This window comes from Citrus sinensis, chromosome 7 (genome assembly GCF_022201045.2).
Source record: "Citrus sinensis cultivar Valencia sweet orange chromosome 7, DVS_A1.0, whole genome shotgun sequence".
In the NCBI taxonomy this organism is placed as follows: Eukaryota; Viridiplantae; Streptophyta; class Magnoliopsida; order Sapindales; family Rutaceae; genus Citrus; species Citrus sinensis.
In genome coordinates, this window is record NC_068562.1 from 16,081,310 (window position 1) to 16,097,690 (window position 16,381).

Below are 16,381 nucleotides of genomic sequence, written 5' to 3' on the forward strand. Positions count from 1 at the left end.
TCATGTATAAAATAAGTAATCTGTAAATGAAAAAGTGAAAATTAAAAAGAAATTGTTTTAGCTTGAGGCAAAAAAAGTAGATATATGATTAAATGAGGGGTCATATCTCAACTGACAAGAATAATATTAACAAATGAAACTAAGAAGAAAAAGAGAGCAAGAGAAATTAAGCTGATGATAAATCAATTTACAAAAATAAAAATTAAATAATAAGTTTGCATGGTTTAAAGAGTCTGAAAAAAGATAAAATATTGATTGGTTTATCTAGATTTAATTTATCCTTGTAATTTCAATAAAATGGGGATTCATTAGGATTATAAAAGGGTGCCAATAGTAACTTGGGATAATATTCTCAGGAGCTTACTCGAGCACGAATCTAATTCTCATACCACATAAAATCCTACAATCTTACCTCAATCTAAAAGCTAGCCTACCTCAATCTAAAAGTTAACTCAAAAGTTATGGGTTGTCTAAAGCTTATAATATTGATCGAGTAACTGTTCTCAACTAATATGGAATAAAGTACTCAACACTGCGGACATGTACAAATTTAATACTTTACTTCTAGATAATTTCATAAGATTATGTTGCTGATATTGACCTAGTTTAACAAAGATAATTTTAGAAGACTTTAGTTTATTTTGATGTTCTAGTATTGGTAAATGGTTACAAAGATGTTTAAAAAAGGCTTTAGTTTATTCAAATGTTTTAGTGTTAGTAAATAGTTATTCAATAATATATTTTAATTTTTATTATTTTCAAACAATCTTTTTTGTTTTCCCTTCTCTATCTTCCTTTTTTTGGGGGGGGTGTGGGGGGGGGTCTCAAATGAGGTGTTTATTAACAATAAAACGAAAACAAAACAAAATTGGAGAAATTTGGGGGGAGGGAGCGTATCCTAAATAATAAAATTTTATACTATTATTTTACTATTATGATTATTTTAAGTTTGGAATATATAAAATTATAAGATATTAGATAATTAGGTTGAGGAAATCCCCCATATTACTTGAGAGTCCGCACACCCTCTCCTCAAATAATTTTTAAGGAGACGGAGAAAAAAAATACAATGATATAAATATAAACAGAATATTAAGGATAAGTACAAGAGGTGGGCTACAACGTTTTTGGGCTAATTATCACTTCCCCCGATGATGAAGTACATTGCTTTCAAATTGTTGTAGTATTTTGAAAACATTGCACAGTACTTCATTATCAGGACCAAGAAATTTTCTTTAGTTTGCTGGCTCATGGCTGTTGTTCTATTGTTCTACATAAATAGCTGTCTCACTTCTATTTCATAACCATAATTCAAATCATCATCAATACCTATACGTATAATAAGAATTTGAATCTAATACTGCTGATTTTGCTTTTTTCATATATTAATAGTTATGGAGGATCCTGCTAGTGCTACAGCTTACAACCCTTTAAACTCAGTTACGTGGTACTCATTCCTAGCCTTTTTCTTGCCTGTCCTCCTCTTCTTATTACACCGTCATTTTACTCACAATAAGCTCAATTACTTGCCACCACCCGGTCCAAAGCCATGGCCCCTAATTGGAAACCTGAACCTCATGGGCCAGCTCCCTCACGTCTCCCTCCAATCTCTCTCCCAAATATACGGTCCCCTTATGCAACTCAAATTCGGTTTAGACACCGTGGTGGTAGGCTCATCAGCTCAAGTAGCAGAACTTATACTAAAAACTCATGATACTTCTTTTGCTAGTAGGCCAGCACTTCTTGCAGGGAAACACGCGAACTACAATTACTCTGTTTTGGCCACGGCACCATATGGTCCATATTGGCGCCAAGCACGTAAAATCTACATAACGGAGCTTCTTAACCCAAAACGCTTGGCAGAATTTGAGTACATGAGGGTAGAGGAAAGAAAAGCATTTCTATGTAAACTGTACAAATCTTCTTCCAATTCTTCCATGCCTATTCATTTGAGAGATCGCCTTTACATGTTGACTCTTGCCATCATGAGCCGAATGTTGTTAGGAAAAAGGTATACTGAGGAAGATGAAAACAATGTTGTAACTCCAAAAGAGTTCACGGAGATCGTAAATGAACTGTTCTTGATTTCTGGTGTTTTAGATATAGGGGATGCAATTCCATGGCTTTCTTTCTTAGATTTACAAGGAATGTTAAAAGAATGAAGGCTGTGAAGAAGAAGGCTGATAAATTTTATGAGCATGTTTTGGATGATCACGAGCACCATGCTAGGAGGAAATGGGTTAAGGAACATGGGGCTAAAGATATGGTCGACGTTCTATTGCAGCTTGCTGATGATCCTTCTCTCGAAGTTAAGCTTGAAAGAGATCACATTAAGGCATCAATCCAGGTCGTTACCTAAATTTTATATTTGTGTACGCTACCTAATTTCATCTTTGTTGATTTGATCAGCTCTAATTTGATTAGTTATTTTTGGGTTGGAACATTACTCACATAGATAAATTAAAGTGAAGAGTCTAATTTTGATTCATGATTTTTTCAAAGAAAAATCGAAATAAACAAAAATCTGAATTGTAATTTTCGGGCATAATACATATGTACATTGAAATGAAAATTAATTTCATTTATATTGATTTTAATTGTCCTACAAATTAAAAGCGAACATCATGAGCACAGCTATCCAAGTATCTCTTGCATTGAAAATCTGAATCGTATTTCTCTTTTTGTTATTTTTTATGATATTTTTAGGATCTTTTACTTGCTGGAATAGACACCTCCTCGATCATTATAGAATGGGCAATGACAGAGCTCTTGAAAAAACCAGAAGTTATCCAAAAGGCAACCAAAGAGCTAGATACAGTAATTGGAAGAAACAAATGGGTAGAAGAGAAAGACATTGCCAATCTTCCATACGTTCAAGCAATTGTTAAAGAAGTGATGCGTCTTCATCCTGCGGCAACATTGCTTGTTCCTCGACTAGCTAGAGAAAACTGCAAACTAGATGGCTATGACATTATCAAAAATTCTCGTGTGATCATTAATGTATGGGCTATAGGGAGAGATCCAACTATATGGGAGAAACCTGATGAGTTTTGTCCAGAGAGATTCATCGGAAAAGAGATTGACGTTGTAGGCCATAATTTTGAGTTATTGCCATTTGGAGCGGGGAGGAGGATGTGCGCAGGTTACGCTCTAGGGCTGAAAACGGTTCAGTCAACTTTGGCGAATCTTTTGCATGGTTTTGAATGGAAATTACCTGGTGATGTGAAGAAAGAAGATTTAGATATGGAGGAAAGATTTGGCCTCACAACGTCTAAAAAGAATCTACTTCTTGTTATTCCTAATAAACCTCGACTTCCTCTTCATCTATACTCTCTGTGATTAGGCTTCCTCTTCATTTAAATATATTGCCTGCCTAATCTTTTGCATAGTTTTTCATTTAGTTATCAAATAAAATTAACCACAGCTGGTTAAATTGATAAGTTCTTGGAATATAAAATCTAATAAGGGGATTGTCCAGGTAATTGGTCTCTAGAGCTTATAGTGGAAGTAGAGGTCAATAAATTATGTTGGGAGTATATGTCTGCTATTTAAAACGTGTTGAAGTATTTTGTAATAAATCAATTTTTCTTATTAATAAAATTGTTGAAATACTTCGTAATATCTTTAGTGCCATATCGTCATTTGAATGATGTCCATTTAATCATATATTGCTGCTGACATGGGTATCCCGATCATCAACCTTGATAGGCAAATCTTATTCTAATTTTAAAATAATTCATGAAAAAATTGATTCTATATGTTGCATTTTACATTGTTTGTACCGCTACATATTTATATTACATGATTTATCATGTAAAAGGAAGAGTGCATGACTTATACTTCCGATATAGCAATTTCATCAATCATATCATATGCCAAATCTAAGTGAACAAGTTACGCCTCCAAACCGGTGCAAGACACAAGCCTATAATCTAATATAATCTTGGCTGAGTGAATTCCAATACTCCCCCCAGAATGGATCATGGATGTTGTCATTGCCCAACTTGCCACTAAGATGATGAAACTATTTCTTTCCAAGGGATTTCATAAAAATATTAACCATTTGATGAGCAAATGAAACATGTGTTGTTTTCATCAATCTTGACTAACTTTTCTCTGGATCAAGGTGACAGTCCAATTCGAAATATTTCGTCCTTTTTTATAGAGCATTGGATTGGGAGCAATATGAAGAGTAGCTTTATTGCCACAATAGAGCTGCGTAGATTGTTGTTGGTTATAAATTCACATGTTATTAGTGTCAATGTGCAAGTGTACACAATAAGTAATAAAGTGATAAATATTCAAGATCGTCTCCACAAGGATTGATGTTATCATATTTGCTACAGCAGTCTCAACAGTGCAGATTTTGTTCTAAATTAAAATAAAATAATTAAGGAAACTAAAATACTAATTAAAATAAAAACGCAATAAATAAAATGCAACAAAGTAAATTATCACATCAAACTCAAGAATAAAACCAATGGAAATATAGAGTAGTTGAGTGAATAAACTTTCTTAATGGTCTTAACTATTTTCTAATGGTTGGCTCAGTTGCTGCAGTATATCCTACAGCACTGGGCAGAATCCTTATGTATCCTCAGCCGTTGCATGTTCGATATCTTATATTTATATGCAACCTAACAGTGATCAGTTGTTATACTAACATTAGATATAGCATTACACGCTTAGGTTCTAATTACCCTACAAGGTGAATCCCTATGTCTAGTTCATCACTAATCTTAAATCAAACATGACCCTTTTGGGACTCAAGTAAAACTCAATCCAAGAAACCCAATTTAAGATCAAGTATTGCTTTGATATGTTCCACTAAGATAAGTCATTTTGTGGCGCTTCCTTAGCCAGTATCATTAAATGGGTGATCAGCCGAAATAATGAATAAAAATAAATTCTATCAAAACAAAATGCTACAGCAAACATGCAGCAACACATATATTCAGTCAATAAACTATCAACATTGTTTCTCACTCAACTACAAATAAATTTAGTTCATGATTTGCAAAAGAAAAATAAAGAACAATGTTTCGTCCATGAAACACATCCCCATAAATAAATAGAAAACACGAAAACAAGAGAAGGATAAGAAGGATTGAGCTCCCAATTGATCTCTGCAATTTTTCCTCTTGTGCAGCCCTTAATCTCTCTCTTGAATCTTGTTTTTCTTTTGTTTCTTTGTGGTTTTTCTCCTTGGGTGACAGTCCCCTTTATTCCTTATGATGTGTGCTTCTTTTATAACTGAAAATTAGGGTAAACGAAAGCCTAGGGCGCGCATAAGTCAGATTAGGAAACTGCAGATCGCAATTCTGCAACTATCCCGTGCGGAATTTTCTCTGTCGTTATTCCAGGATTGTTACAGCAATGGTTGCTACAACATCGGTTGCAGCAACTGCACTGTTCCAGATTTGTTTCAATTCTTTTGTAGCTAAGTTCTTTTCCATCTTTTGCAAGCCTATTGCATCAGCATTCCTTCCTTGAAATTTGGGTTTCCGGACACCTACAATTATGCATATGATTTAGCACACAAATTATTCTAAATCAAACAAAATTTATTACGAATAAACTAATATGAATGTTTATGTAAAATATAATAAAAATGCAATGAAAACACATTATTTACTCTCTAAGTATTATTGATTTAAGCCTAAAAGTGACATGATAACTCTTATTTCATAGAGTTATCAATTGTAAATGTGAAAAACCAAGATCATTTAAAAGCCATTTGAGCCAAACTAATTCACAAGTAGTTGAAGCCCATGCCCTATATTTTGGATCGAGCTATAGTTAGTTGTTTTTTGCTTTTCCACAAAATAGGATATTTTTCCAAGAAAGGCACAATATCTAGTGAGAGATCCTTGAGTTGTTGCATAGCTTCCCTAATCTAAATCATAATAAGATTCAATTTCAGAAGAACTCCTAGAAGATAATAATATGCCTTCACTAGGAAAGATTTTTAAAATGTTAAAATTCTATAACTAGTATCCAAATGAGGGTTGGAGAAAATTGACTAAGTCTTTGAATTGAATACACCAAATCTAGTCTAGTAATAGGGAGATAAAAAAGGTGGCCCACTAACCTTCTACATAAGCTTGGATCTTCTAAGATATTACCGTCATTTTGATCTAGTTTTATATTTTACACCATTTGATAATTAGTTAGTTTGGCACCAATGAAGCCTGCATCATTCAGAATCTTTAAGGCAAATTTTCATTGAGATAAAAATATTCCTATACTAGATCTAGTAACTTCAATTCTCAAAAAGTATTTCAAAATTTCAAGATCTCTAATATGAAAACAATTATGCAAGAAATCCTTGGGTGCTTTTATGGCAAGGTCATTATTATAAGTGATTATAATATCATCAACATGCACCAGTACCACATAAAAGGATGACCCTATTATAGATTAAAATAATGAATAATTGCAATAAAATTATTTAAAGCTAACAAGATGAAGGCCTATAGAAAATTTTTCAAACCAATTATGAGAAGCTTGTTTGAGACCATATGAGGATTTCTGAAGTCAGCAAACGAAATGCTTCCCCAGTTATCAAAATCCCAGAAGAGGTTTCATGCAGACCTCTTTATGAAGATCTCCATGAAGAAAAGCATTATGAACGTTAAGCCGATGTAAGATATGAGGGCCAATTTTATAGCTTCAATAGCAAGAACACATTGAACAATGGTTAGCCTAGCTACAAGGGAAATATTTCATAATAGTCCAAACCTTCTTTTTGAGTAAGGCCTTTAGCTACAAGATGAGCTTTGTATCGTTCGACAGAGCCATTTGACAGATGTTTAATTTTATACATCCTTTTATAGTTAATAAGCACTTTTTCGAGAGGAAGCTATGTAAGGGCCCAACTCTTTTTCTTGTTGAGAGTTTGAATTTCAGCAACCATAACTTCTCGCCATTTGGGTGCCTCATTGCTTGAGTATAAGATATTGCCTCAACTTCAACAAAAATAGCAACTGCAAAAGCGAAATGTTTAAAAAATAATGTATTATAAAATATAAATTTATGGAGAAGATAAGCTACAACTTCAGACTTATAAATGGTTAGTAAAGGACGATAAAGTAGTAAGTTAGAGTGAGTGACCAGTGAACAATGATAATCTTGATGATATGAAGGTGATCGATAAATGCGAATACAATGACGAAGTGTACCAATGTTCAAGTCAAATGGTGGCAGCTGATTGTCTTTATGATTTCGTGGTGGCTGATTTTCTTGATCATTTGGTGGTGGCTTATTTTGATCATTTGGCAGTGGTCAATTATTGGACTCATTTGGTGTTTCATTAATGACTTCATTCGTCGGTTTAGGCAAAACAATTAAGGGTTGATTTTTTTCAAGGTGTTTCTTCTTAACAGTAAATATAGTTGCCTAAAACATGATATCACAATTAGTGAAGGTGATATGCCTTCAAGAGCATATATATGATAGCCCCTTTAAGGGCTCAAGAAGGAAACTTATGTTCCCTGTAACATAAATTTTAAGCATAACATAAGCATCTAAAGACACACAAATGGTCATACAATGGCTCAAAATTAAGAAAAAATGAGGAGTCTTATTTGAAAGTAGAGTTGTAGGCATATGGTTTATAAGATATATTGCAGTTAGGACACATTCTCCCTAAAATTTGAGAGGTAAGCAAGCTTGAAAGTGAACAAATACGCTGAAGTACAATGCCATGTCCATTAAAGAAATGAGACATAGATATAAACTCAAGTACATTATCACTATGAACTTTCTTAATGAAATGCTAAAATTGAGTTTTAGTCAGGCATAGAAATTCTTTAAATGAATTTGAGTTTCAGATTTACATCTCATCAAATAAAATCAAGTGCAATGTGAATAACCATCAACAATTATAAAGAAATAATAAGCATCAAATAAAGAAAAAAGTGAATAATCACCCTAAATGTCAATGTGAATTAAATCAAAACGTGAGCGAGTGAGCTTATATAGAGGCCACACATGACAAAATGAATCATGACTAGGAGAAATATTATTAATACTCTTAGCCAAATAAAGAAGTCAAGATGCAGATGGATGGCTCAAGTGCTAGCACCACAATCAAATGATAGATGTTGTTGAATGAGCAAAAAAATAGGAAAAGAAGTAGGATAATAGTAGTGTGAGGCTTGCTGGTGAATCAAACTCGTCAGTTCTAAATGGCAGCGTTTTAAAAGAGATGGGGGCATTTAAAAGTCACGGGGACAACACATGTGAGACTACTTATTAATCCAAGCTCAAAACGACAATCTCTTTACGTCGTTTAACCAAAGCTTTAAGTGATGCACGTGATGGCCATGTGAACCAATTTTAGTCAGTTCGTTAAATTCATTACACTACGTGTCAACGAGCTGTATGTTCTGGGCTTACTGGGTTGTTGCTCTAATAGCTATAAAACAAACTGATGTAACAATTTTGATTCCTTATCATGTGTAACCAAGTTAAGAGAGAGATCAGAGAATGAGTGAAACCAATTCTTTGTCGTCTTGTGAGTAAGCCGTGTAAAAGATCCTTCATTGTTATTCAATAAAAGCTCTCCAGAAAGCTTCTCCTGTGGATGTAGGTTGTGTCATTCTTGGTGCAACTGAACTACGTAATTGATTCTTATGTTGGTTATGATTGTTTCTATTATTTTCGATTATCTTAATTCTTGTGTTAATTTGATTCTTTCTGGATTTAATCTCCAATTTGAGCAACTCGTTAACTCTTAATCAAATATCCTGGGAAGTGGTTGTATTTTATATAGTTTCAAGCAAATTCAATCACCACACATGGTCTCAGAACTTTGTGTCTTTTGATTAGGTTCGAGTATGGCTACACCGAAGATTGATTTAGTAAAGTTCAATGGCAAGAATGATTTTATCATGTGAAAATCAAGATGGAGGCCTTGCTTATTACTTAGGGATTGAGGGATGCAATTGAACCTTTTTCCAAGAAGGAGGGTAAAGAAGTCTCATCATCCAAGACACTAGAAGAAGTAATCGAAATAGATAAGAACGCCAGAAGAATTATAATCCTTAGTCTTGGTGATTCTGTCATCAGAGAGGTGGCTAAAGAGAAGACAGTTGCTGGGTTATGGGTAAAATTAAAGAGTATCTACATGACCAAGTCACTGGCAAATCGACTCTGCATCAAGAAGAAAATGTTTACTATGAGGATGGTGGAACGCTTATCACTTGAACAACATATAGATTAATTAATTAAGGTATGTGATACGTTAGAATCTATTGATGAGGGTTTGAATGATAAAGAGAAAGCACTTTTTTAATAAGCCCTTTGCCGAAATCATATGAACACTTTGTGGATGCCTTGTTGTATGAGAGGCACACCTTGACTCTTGATGAAGTTAAGGCTGCCCTTAATACTAAAAAGTTACAATGAAAACAATATGTTATTGAGAATAGTACTGGAGAATGGTTAACAGCAAGGGGCAAATTTGATAAAAGGGATGGAAAGAAGAAGAATCAATGGAAGCAAAAGAACAAACCAAAGAGTTAGAAGTGTTTCTGGTGTCATAAAGAAGAGCATCTTAAAAAGGATTGCCCAGAGAAGAAGCACAAGTCTAAAGACTCAAATAATCATAGTGGAGATGCAGCAATAGTGTAAGAGGAATGATATGAGTCAGCAAGAGTGTGTGTAGTAGTTGACAGCAGCTAGAAAGGTAAATAGATCTGGAATTTAGGATGCACTTTTTATATGAGCCCCTTTAGGGATTACTTCATTGAATATCATGAATTTGATGGGGGTGGAGTCATGATGGGAAATAATGTCATGTGTAGGGTTATTAGTATTGGTACTGTTAAGCTTAGGTTACATAGTGGAACCTTATTGAAGATTAAACATTAGACATGTGTCTAACCTTAAAAGGAACCTAATTTTCTTGGGAATATTTGATCAAATAGGGTATAGAATTAGGCTTGAATCTAGTTATCTAAGGGTAATGAATGGCTCTATAACTGTCCTAAAGAGAAATAGGAAGAACAGTGTGTATATCCTAGATGGTGAGGTCATAACTAGTGAATCAGGTTTTTCTAGAGACATCAAATCTGATAACACCAGGTTATGGCACCTTAGGCTGGGACATATCAGTGAAAAAGGATTAAAGGAGTTAGAAAGGCGGGGTGTATTAGGTAAAGATAAGATTGGAAGTCTAGGGTTTTGTGAAGATTTTGTGTTTAGCAAATCCTCAAGAGCCAATTTTAAGAGATCCAACCAAAAGTCAGAAAATGTCTTAGACTATATACACTCAGATCTCTAGAGACCAGCTCAGTAGTTATCTTTGGAGGAGAATATATACTTTGTGTCTTTCATTGATGATTTTTCAAGAAAGGTCTGGATTTATGTTCTGAAACATAAGAATTAGGTGTTTGAAAAATTTAAAGAGTGGAAGAATCTAGTTGAAAATCAAACTGGAAATAAAGTAAAGAAGTTGAGAACAGATAATGGGTTGGAGTTCTGCAATCAACAGTTTAGGAGTTATTGTGCAAATGAAGGCATAGTAAGGTACAAGACAGTAAGATTAACACCCCAACAAAATGGGTTAGCTAAAAGGATGAATAAGACCCTTGTGGAAAAAATAAGGTACATGTTTATTCAATCTAAGTTCTCTAAGTCCTTATGGGCAAAGAAACTAATGACAACTACTTATCTTGTGAATCTTAGTCCCTCATCAGCCTTGGACTTTAAAACACCTTTTGAAATGTGGCATGGTAAACCAGCAAGTTATGAAGGGCTAAAGGCTTTCGATTGTTCAGCTTATGCTCATGTGAAACAAGGAAAACTTGCTCCAAGGGCACTGAAAGGGGTCTTTGTATGTTATCCAGAAGGGGTGAAGGGTTATAAGATCTAGTGCACAAATTTAAGTCCTCCCAAATGTATAATTAGCAGGGATGTAATCTTCAATGAAGATGAACTCTTCACAAAATTCAATCAGTTGAAGTAACTAATTCAAACTTAAAAGCCCCTGAGATGTTAGAGTTTGAGGTGGAGCAGCCTAATCATGGAAACAATGAAGAAGCTACGAGCTCTGAAGATGTTGGAGCTGATTTAGGAAATGCACAAATACCTCAGCAAACAACAGAGACTGAACTGAGTTCTCGGGAATCAGATTATTAACTCACCATAGATAGAAAGAAAAGGCAAATCAAACCAACAAAAAGATTTGGTTATGCAAACCTAATTGCATTTAATCTAGCTGCAGCACATGATATTGCTAATAAAGAGCCAGAGACCTTTAAGGAGGCTTTAAAGAGCTCATATAAAAGGGAATGGCAGGCATCAATGGATGAAAAAATTGCTTCTATATATAAAAACCAGACTTGGGAATTGGTTAAGAAGCCAGTGAACAGAAGAATGATTGGGTGCAAATGGATCTACAAGGTTAAAGAAGGTTTAACAAAGGCAGAACCAAAGAGGTTTAAAGCAAGACTTGTAGTAAAGGGGTATACTCAAAGGGAATAGGTTGATTTTAAAGAGTTATTCTCCCATGTTGTCAGACATGCATCTATAAGGGTGATCTTAGCCTTAACAACAGTTGAAGACGTGGAGCTTGATTAACTCAATGTCAAGACTGAATTCTTACATGGGAGACTCCAAGAAGAGATACTTATGTGTCAACTTGAAAGGTATGAAAACCCTAAGAAAAATGATTATGTTTGCTTGTTAAAGAAATCACTCTATGGACTGAAGCAATCCCCAAGGCAGTGGTATCTCGGGTTTGATGATTTCATGGTGTCCAATGGGTTCAGGAAGTGCAATTATGACTATTGTGTTTACTTCAAAATGGTAAATAGCAGTGTATATGTGGGTCTACTGTTATATGTAGATGACATGTTATTGACAAGTAAAGATAGATGAGTAATTGAACAATTAAAATTGTTGCTTAATTCAGAATTCGAAATGAAAAATCTAGGGCAGGCTAGAAAGATTCTAGGTGTAGAAATCAAAAGGAACATGAAGAGTGGATGCTATATCTGTCACAAGAGATTTATTTGAAGAATGTACTGACAATATATGAAATGATTGATTCCAAACCTGTCTAGACACCTTTGGCTTCCCACTTCAGACTTAATAGCTCTCAATGTCCAACAACTGATGAAGAAAAGCTTGAGATGGTATCAGTCCCCTATGCAAATGCAGTAGAGTGCCTGATGTATGCCATGGTCTTGACTAGACCAGACATTGCACATGCTATCAGTGTTGTAAGCAGGTATATAGTCTCACCTAGAATAGAGCATTGAAGGGCTATAAAGTGGGTGATGAGGTATCTAAATGGAACCTTGAAGTGGGGACTGGTGTATGGAAGAGACAGGGGAAAGAAAGATGGCTTGTGGGGTTATGTTGACTCAGATTATACTAGAGATCTAGATAGGAGAAGGTCATTGACTGGATATGTGTTTATGCTAAACGGATGTGTGGTTAATTGGAAGACTACACTACAGCATGTGGTAGCCCTCTCAACTATAGAAGCAAAATATCCAGATGCAACAAAAGCTGTAAAAAAAGCCATGTGGCTTAGAGGGTTAATATATGAGTGGGAGTAGTGTAGAGGTCAGTTTCAGTTTTCTGTAATAGTTCCAGTGCTATGCATCTTGGCAAAAATCCAACACATCATGAAAAAACAAAACATATTGACATTAAGCTATATTTCATTAGGCATAAAGTCTTAAAGGGTGATGTCAAAATGGTTAAAATCCATACTGATGAAAACCATGCAGATATACTTACTAAGGCTGTTCTTGTAGCTAAGTTTAAGCAAAGCTTAGACTTAGTTGGATTAAGTGTTGTTTGAAACTACTTAATGTTGGAGAATGAGTATGCAGAGAAGTATTGATTCAAGGTGGAGAATTGTGAGAATTGCCAGTGAATCAAACTCGTCAATTTTAAATGGCAGCATTTTAAAATAGATGGGGGCATTTAAAAGTCATAGGGACAGCACGTGTGAGACTACTTATTAATCCAAGCTCAAAACGGCAGTCTCTTTACATTGTTTAACCAAAGCTTTAAGTGATGCACGCGATGGCCATGTGAACCAATTTTAGTCAATTCGTTAAATTCGTTACACTATGTGTCAATGAGCTGTACGTTCTGAGTTTGCTACGTTGTTGCTTTGGTTGCTATAAAACAAACTGATGTAACAGCTTTAATTCCTTATCATGTGTAACAAGTTAAGAGAGAGATCAGAGAATGAGTGGAACCAATTCTCTATCATCTTGTGAGTAAGTTGTGTAAAAGATCCTTCATTGTTATTCAATAAAAGCTCTCCAAAAAGATTCTCTCATGGATATAGGTTGTGTCATTCTTGGTGCAACTGAACCACGTAATTGATTCTTATGTTGGCTGTGATTGTTTCTATTCTTTTCAATTATCTTAATTCTTGTGTTAATTTGATTCTTTCTAGATTTAATCTCCAATTTGAGCAACTCGTTAACTCTTAATCAAAGATCCAAGGAAATGGTTGTATCTTGCACAGTTTCAAGCAGATTCAATCACTACAAGTAGTAAAGACCATTGCGCTCTAGAGTAAGTGTAACTTTTCGAATACTTGATGGTTTGGGCTATCAAAAAACTACAAGCTTAATGCATCATGTATCACTAATAAAATGCATCATGTATCATTAATTTTATTAGTTTATTTTTAGTGTGCTTTGTTGTTTTTCTTTTATAAATGTGGTTTTCTAACTTGTTTCCATGTTTGTGCCATCGAAACTCCTGGATTTGGAGAAACTAGGAATTTTATATACAGCAGCTAGCTAGCTTTTCTCACGAATAGCCTAGTATATAGCGAGGTTCATTTGATTATTCACACACCTAATTTTGCATTATGACGTAATGAGAAATCAATATGCCCGTCTTTCCGTTATTAGGTTATAACTAAGGATTATACAGATACCCTTCATCCATTGGTTGCTATAGAAAGTTGGCCTTTGCTAGAAAAGCTTGACCACTCCGTAAGGTGTGACACCCCTATGATTATTTGCATAGATCTACATTGTTGGCGTAGAATCCAATTTGTGCCCTAGGGCTTTTGAAGGACATGTGTTTCTTTAAACAGATATTTTACTCCTCTCTTTGATTATACTTATAGAGACAGAGAATGACACTGCTATCCATTTAGGCAAAATTTAAAAAGATTTGTTTTTTGCCTATTTCATGTGGTTTTTACTAAGTTAATAGGCTTTCAGTTGTTTACTAGCTCTTTTTTCCCCCTTCTTTTTCTAAGGTGTTCCTAGTTTATGTAGATACCTTGTTCACCTATATACAAATCTTGTTCCTAGTTTTCTCGTTTTCCTGGAAAATAAAAATGGGCACTTGACTGCTATAACAGTTGAGATCATCGACAAGCGTTTCAGATAAAGATTGCTCATTTGCTATTTTAATGGTTGGTATTCCGAAGTGTTCATTAAGCTGCAAGCGTCTTGTTCTAAACATCATTGAAGAATAGGCGAATAAGACAGTCGTCTAAGATTCTATATCTTGAGAAAACCTCATTTTTTAATAATTCTCTAATTAATAAAGATCATTTTCCAAAAAATTAATAATATTGTCTAACCATTAGTTCATTCATTGTTAGTCCTTCCAAGAAAAAAAATAAATTCTTTTCCTTTTTAGATTCCTTAAAAAACTCAATTATTTAATGTGAGAATCTTTGACTTCTAGTATTTCTTTTAATTTCTATTAAAAGCCTTATAATCTTAAAAATCAATTGATGACAAAATTATTATATTCATTGGTTCATTTAAAAAAGAAAAAATTAGTTTTTTGAAATACAAATTCTATATCTATTATTTGCTCTCATCATATCAACTTTCTAATGAAAGTAACAAAAATATCTTCTTGATTTTTTTTTATCTTTTGTTTTTTAAAAATTTATAGAATCTTTTTATAATTGTTAAAATTCACGATTCAAAGATGGAATGACTTTTGAGTCCTTTCATTTTTTTTTTAGTATTGAAATTGTAAAATAAAAAGAGGTCTTATAAAAAAAAAATAATTCTAAGGCTCTAAATACTCTGAAATCAACACTGGATGTAGGTTGTTTTTTTCTATGGCTGGAGGAGCCCATAAGAAAATAGCTACTTATGCCCTGAAGGCTGCCACGGCTGCAATGGAAGAAGGAGCTGTACCTTAGTTTATGTTATTTAGTTGTTTATGTTATGGTTGAAGGACCTCTTTTTAAATTTAAAGTAACGTCACGCATTCTAAATTTTTTTTATCTTAAAAAATTATTCCAAATAATGTATCATTCATCTATTAGTTGGTGAGAAAATATAATTAATACATTTTGAATTTTGTAAAAAATTACAAACTACTCAATAAATAATGCATTATTTAAAATAAAATTTAGGATAAAATATTTGAGATATCTATGATTATACTAAGTTTAATACATTTGCAGGTGCTGGGATTGCGCTCCTAATCGCCTCAAAAGAGCTTGACAATTTGCAAACGACCAATTCTGCTCAAAAGATTGGTGTTAGATTGTCAGGGCGCTCTTAAGCTTTTTATCTTTATTTTTATTTTTTGCGTGAGCGCAAGTGGGTGTGGTTAATGTCAAATCAATTTGTGAAATTGAAAACTTTTATTTGATTTTCCTATACTCAAGCTTGAGTTTTATTTGAACGTTTCTAATTTTGGGCCTTTCGATATCACTTATCTTTTGGTATTTGTGGGAATAAGTTAGATTATTTTTTGCAACTTCATCTCATTTTCAGATTAACAAAAGTATAAATCCCGCATTCCCTTTGACCGCAATTGCATGTTTAGTGAAACCATGGGATAATGAGTATTTTAAAACTGAGGCTTTATGTGCCAAAAGGCCCGAAATATAAGCAGTTCATTAGCAGTATTTGGGAACTAGAAATTAAGACATTGTTCTTTATTTGTCAACATGATGCGACACCTTACTCCTAAAGGCTATAATCTTTGTTGGTTCGCTCTCCTTTTTTCTTTAAACTCTTCCCCTTTCTTTCCTCAACTGAAGAAAACTTGCAGATTTCATTTTTCTTCTTGTTGGGAATTAAGCTAATGAGATTGGCGGATTGCTTTATAGACCAGGTGAATATGTAGATAATATGAATTGTGGAGTTGTGGAGCCATTGAAATTCATAGGAAGGACACTTATAGGTGCATCGAGGTATTAGACCTCTTAAAATCTTTCCATATACGAGCGTAATTGTCATTAGCTTATTTAAAGTTGTCAACTAAGCATATATTCATTATTTCTCTGTGTAGAATGCTTTTAAAGGATTTGTGCAGTGATATATGCCAATCATTTATTGGACAATGAATTTTATAACTTGTGATCCAATATTTTAGCTTATGAAAATTAGAATGCTTGCTTAAGTCTAAT

The 16,381-nt window shown here is 33.9% G+C and overlaps 1 pseudogene; it reads left to right on the forward strand.

Annotated features, from left to right (window-relative positions):
• Positions 1–1,323: 1,323 nt before the first annotated feature.
• LOC102626564 (trimethyltridecatetraene synthase-like) lies at positions 1,324–3,552 on the forward strand (annotated as a pseudogene).
• Positions 3,553–16,381: the final 12,829 nt, after the last annotated feature.